This window comes from Gymnoscopelus braueri (assembly GCF_963280865.1).
Source record: "Gymnoscopelus braueri genome assembly, chromosome: 20".
Taxonomy (NCBI): Eukaryota; Metazoa; Chordata; class Actinopteri; order Myctophiformes; family Myctophidae; genus Gymnoscopelus; species Gymnoscopelus braueri.
In genome coordinates, this window is record NC_137622.1 from 7,493,946 (window position 1) to 7,500,140 (window position 6,195).

Below are 6,195 nucleotides of genomic sequence, written 5' to 3' on the forward strand. Positions count from 1 at the left end.
GTTTCTTCAATTCTACAGTTGTATAATATAGGATTTAAATTACAATAATATTTTTATCATATCTTTAGAGCAGTGGTTCTCAAAGTGTGGTCTGGGGACCCCCAGGGGTCCTTCAGGGAGTTTCAGGGGGTCCACAGCAAACGAAGAACAGTTTAATCACTTTAACCCTATTTTATACTTTGTTTGAAAATAGCCGATCTACAAGCTCACAACACGTCCCATTACTGGCCATTTTGATAAATCTTGAAACATTTTCCTTGGCAGAAAATATTTTCAGGTGGGGGTCTGCAGCCAAATGCATGTCAATTTGGGGGTCCTTGACATGAAAATGTTTGAGACGGGTCTGAAATTACAAACTAACCCAAACGGACCCGGTTGAGTTGAAGCCCAAGCCCCATACCTACCCCATAACCCCCCACCCAACCCACCCTCATCACCCCCCATACCCCCACCCCCATATCCCCGACATTCGCCACACCCCCATTTTCCAGTCCCCTTCCTACCTGAAAGCCCCCCTATACCCACCCGTCATACCCATCCCCATCCCCCCACATAGCCCCCTACACCCCTCCTTGCACCACCATATCACCCACCACACCCCTATTTCCACCCCATTACATACCAAGCAGCTGCTACCTTAAAGACCCTCCATATCCACCCACCAGCTTTCAGTAATAAAATGTTTTATATCCACTACTAACGCTACTCCTGGACATGAAATATGGATACAATTTTTAACAGCTAATTTCAGCAAATGTACATTGATGTCTAGTGGTGATATGTTGATTAATGTGAGAGAAATAATAAAATACATTCATTAATTAAATAAAATAATTTGCTGTTCACTTCAGAAGTACCTCCACAGAACTATTAATTTATTTATTTTTATGTTTGGAGTCTGGTGTTCCACCATCTGTAGACTTATATTTTAGGTATTCTTTACTTCATTCTCTCAATTTTATTTCTGTGTGTGATTTCCTGTTATTTCTGTGTGCAGCAATCACACACAGGTGTGACTGCAGGCAGAGCCATGCAGTCATGCCTTATATGGGGATTGGTGGGCGGCTCCCTATGGTAATTAGGATGAACTGGCACACCCCTTCAAGTTACGAGGATTGGGATTCATCATCATCAAGAACATAGTTACGAACAATTCTGCCTTTTAAGAACGTTTCATGAATCTGACTCAACTTCTCTTAGGAATTCACTTAGGAAGAAATGTAAGAGGAAACATTAGGAACTTATTGCTGCATGAGGCCCATTCCTTCTTGGTGAATGAAGAATGTGCAAACTTCAGTATGTGCAAAACTGCTGCTGCCCGCCTCCTCACCAGAACTCGATCCAGAGACCACATCACCCCAGTCCTCCACGACCTTCACTGGCTCCAAGTCAAACACAGCATAGATTTCAAAATACTCCCGCTCCCTCAGGTTTGGTGATGCCAACCTCTTGGACATCCCCCAAACACCTGGGGTGACAGGGCTTTCGCAGTTGCAGCCCCCTCCCTTTGGAACTCACTCCCACCTCACATCAAAGCTGCCCCCACCCAAAGCCTGTCTCAAAACCCACCTTTTCAGATTCGCTTTCCCCGCCTAATTCAAATCTCCCCTTTTGCCTTTTAGTCTTAGCTTAATGTTTTTTTCTTTGCTAAAATGTTTTGCCTTTTAACTATTTCTCTCCTAATAAAGTTGTTTATTTAGTTTAGTTTTGTTGTAAAGCACCTTTGGGTACTAAGAAAAGAAGAAAAGCGCTATATAAATCTGATGTATTATTATTATTACTAGACCTGTGCCTGTCGGGCACCGGCCTACTTGGGAACGATGCATGTTGGGAACAATGAAAATAGGGAATGCATGCCCCACCTTGTTATGCAATACCCGTTATACCCGTTGTCATAGCAACCATTTTAACCGTCTGTCTGTCTGTCTGTCTGTCTGCCTGTGTCCTTTTTGTGGCTATATATGGAGATCTCTATATCTGTCTGTCTGCCTGTATCCCTTTTATGCCCATAAATGGAGATCCCTGATGTTATCAGTATATGAGCATACAGTATGTATGGACATGGCCATTATATGGGCATATCATATGGGGGGGATCGGCAGTTGTGGAAGGTCCTTGTGCAGTGGTAAACGTCTGTGGAGAATGTGTAGAGAATGTCTGAAGAGAGAAAACTATCTGTGAAAAGAGGACTGCCTAACTAATCAAATGGCAGGTGTGGGGAATTCGGCAGGTGTGGGGAATTTGCCAAATCAAGCTAAGGCTGGGGTTGCCATAGTAATCAATTGGCTCATTTGGGCCACGTCCAGAGCCTTTTCTGGTGGTTCTGGACAACCGCTTATCTGACCGACTCGACGCTGGGCACGGCACTCCCTCGGGTCATCTGCGACGCGTGTGTCGAATTTGAAGTCGGTTGGTCAAGCGGTTCTCGAGGTGCGTGGATTACAGACGTACATACATACAGAGATTCGGTGCATTTATTGTAAAATAAGAATCCAAAACAAAGACAATTCTCGGGGTCCAGGATTAACAACAGCAAAACTAACAGGAAAAAAGAACGAGGAACGTGTGTGTCGCCTAGTGTGCCTCATTCATGTACTAGGGCTGTCAAATAAATAATCAAACCTTGAATAATGCACATTTTCTATGTTGCCTTGTATTTGAAAAATAAAATTGTGTTTGTGTGTGTGTGTGTGTATGTGTGTGTGTGTGTGTGTGTGTGTGTGTGTGTGTGTGTGTGTGTGTGTGTGTGTGAGTGTGTGTGTGTGTGTGTGTGTGTGTGTGTGTGTGTGTGTGTGTGTGTGTGTGTGTGTGTGTGTGTGTGTGTGTGTGTGTGTGTGTGTGTGTGTGTGTGTGTGTATATATCTCAGGAAACAGATACGTTTTATTGCTATTAAACACACCTTGACCATGGTCTACAGGTCACTCACTGAGAGTGTTGTCACTTTTAACATGGTCTCCTGGTATGGGAACCTCTCAGTTAGAGATAGGAACAAGCTCACCCAGGTAGTCAACAGGCCAGTAAGATCATTGGAGACATATACAACCGCTCCATAACCAAAAAGGCAATTCAGGTTTACAACCCACCCTCTTCACCCTTCATTGTCTCCGCCAGGCCGAAAGGCATGGCCAAGATTATGTTTTCGCCACCGTCTGTCCGTGTGTCCGTCCATCCGTCTGTGAATAGCTAATCTCCGGCACCGTTGGACCGATCTGTGTGAAACTGTGCATGGACACTCCCTGGAGGCCACGTAAATTGGTCAGATCTTTCATATTCTATCCTGATGGCTGAGATTGGCATCTAAAATTTGCATGTCTGTGCAATAACTTCATCAACATTAATCCCTCAACTTCTACAGATTCCACTCACCTGCTGGCCCACAATAACCTCCCTGACCTGGCGGAGACCTGTGCTCCGAGGGCTTTGTCAGAGTACCCGTTGTACCCGTCTGTCTGTGTCCTTTTTGTGACCATAATGGAGATCTCTGTACCTGTCTGTCTACCTGTGTCTCTTTCATTCCCATATGGCATGGCCATGTGGGCATATCTCACACCTACGTCGCCTACGTCTGATGTCAGTAGTATATGCCTTATGCCCATACCCTGTCAATTGGAATGCCCATATACAGTACCGTTGAGTTGTTCGGATATGCGGTTGTCCAGAACCGCATATCCGAACAACTCAACGGCGGGCACTGCACTCCCTTGAATCCTGGCCGATACACGCGCCAGGTTCAAAGTCCGTTCGCTCCCATATATGCACATGACCATATATGTGTATGTGCATGTGCATAATGGTCGGATCTGTGGCTCCAGACAATCGGATCTCCACATATGCCTATATATGGCCGTATCGGGTTTGTTTATGGTTATGTCTGAGTCATAGTGACAGGCCTATATATGGGCGTATCAGGTTTGTTTTTATTGTTTATAATACTGGATGCCAGTGAGCCAAAGGCAAATTTCCATTTTATGTCAAATTGAATGGATGATAACATTATCACGTATATACAGTAAATAAACTAATTAGACTATGAGCTGGGTGCACCTGTTGATGCACACAGGATAAAAAAAATCTGCCATCCCCCCACACACAGTCACACACTCAGAAAGATGCTCTGCCATGACAGGTTGTTTTATCTGCTCTTGTTTGGATCTTATTTCTGTGTGGTGACAACTACTAGTGATTATAATACCTAAGACATCATGGCAAGCAGCTGAATATAGGTTTCTTATAGGTCCTCAGAGATGCCTCCTAATCCTAGTTCCTCGCTCCTTGGAGCAGGAACAAGAGACCTGGCATGACCGGCAAAATGGCAAACCGACTTTGAGGATAGAGGAGCGAGGAAATACCAGGCAAATGACTTGGGATACAGGGTGCTTTTTGGAAATACACTCTAAGAATCCGCTCAGATTTCAGAGTGCTCTGCTGTTGATGTCATATAGGGCGCTCTGACAGTTAATGATTATAGCATGTTTTGTCACACGCTATGCATGTTGAATACTTTAGAATACAAAAGAAGACACAACCAGTGTGTGCTCTGAATTGTCGAATGCCGACACTCTGACCGCTCTGAACCTCCGAATGACCAGACAGCACCCCGGGTGCGTTCCAGCGCTCTTGACTCATATTGACGAATGCACTCCTAGCAACTTGCTATAGCTACAGTACAGCTACAAACAATACAGGATGTATTGGCGTGGCATGGCACAGGGAAACCACACCATTAGTATATCCTGTCTTGTTTATAAAGCCGTTTTTAAAGCAGGGAGTTACAATATGCTGAACACAACATAATTATAAAAGTGAGATAAAATACAAACAACATGTTTGTGTGCCTCTGTCCGTGTGTTGCCCACCTGTCTTGAGAACCGCCCGACCGATAAACATCAAACTTGGTGTGTGTATCACTGAGGACCTGGAGTGATGCGCTGAGTGGGAAGTCTGTTGGATCGGCGGTGTCATGATTTATGACCTTTATCTGCTTGACCGAGTACACACTTGTGCATCTACGTAAGCATATTGATATCCGTGATACGATGACCATCAACTACTTTATTATCAGAGAGACTGACGTCTGTGCACATGATACAAGATGCATGTTCTATTCTTATCCATTCTGTTCTTGTCCTTGTTTTCATATCTTCTGGTCACGTCATGTGTCCACTGTCCAATACTGCATACATTCTCTATGTGTGTATTAAACTTCAGAACATGTAGCGTGATACTGCCTGGTGTCATCCTGTTCTGCGCCCACACGACTCAGCTGAAACCTCACTCACCACCCCTTAGATGGAGACTCATAGGGAACCACATGGTTTGCCAACCGAAATCGCAACAGGTGGTTCTCCAAAAATATTGATAATTCTGCAAATCCCCATATATGGAGTACCCTGATATCATCAATACAGTATGATGTCATAGAACTGACGTCATTCCCGACTTGCATCTTTCCTGAGTAGGTATGATGATAACAAGAACCAGGGGACCTGGTACTGCCAGACCCCTAGTGGTTGAAATCTGAATGGCCGGGCTTCGCATGACGTGTGTCCCTTCTATGTCCCTTCTATGACGAAAGGGGGACAGACTTTTTTTGCTGGGGCCGGGGGACAAAGTGACATACCATGTATGGAGAAAACAGATACAAAGCCTCATGTAAGCCCGACCCCTTGGGTCTGGCAAAAAAGACTATAAGGTAAAACAAACAAGGGACTAAAAAGGGAAAAAATAAGAAAAAACAACAACACACACAAGGAGATCCAACGAGCAGAAAAATGAGGTGCGATGTGAGAATTTGAAGATGTTGAAGTCAGGGCAGCCCAGTGTTATTTTTGTTCAAGGTCATCAAACTCCAAGGCAGATCTTGTTTTATGTTCCACTAGTGGAGATATGAGTAGAAAAACAAAGCCATAACTCCATCAGTGTTCTTTTTACTTTCAATTAAGCAAATGTCAAGTTGAATAATCACTTGCTACAGGGTGCCCATACGATATACACTTTATTATTATATTATATTATTGCTCACCCTGCATCTATATGTTATATATAATACTCACTTAAAGTTGTTGTTTGGGAATTGCTTTTACAAACTGGATAATATTACAGTTGCTGTGAAGTAACGCATTACTTTCAGAAACTGTTATTTATATTAAAAAAAAGAAAAAAAGACTGTGCAGATAGAGGCCGCTGCAGCTTCT

At 43.8% G+C, this 6,195-nt stretch overlaps 1 protein-coding gene across 2 annotated transcripts in view; it reads left to right on the forward strand.

Annotated features, from left to right (window-relative positions):
• The window catches only part of gabrb2a (gamma-aminobutyric acid type A receptor subunit beta2a), a gene marked incomplete at its 5' end in the record, with an annotated part of 58,435 nt that overhangs the window by 36,925 nt on the left and 15,315 nt on the right, over positions 1-6,195 (forward strand). The gene's annotated exons all lie outside the window — the stretch shown is intronic.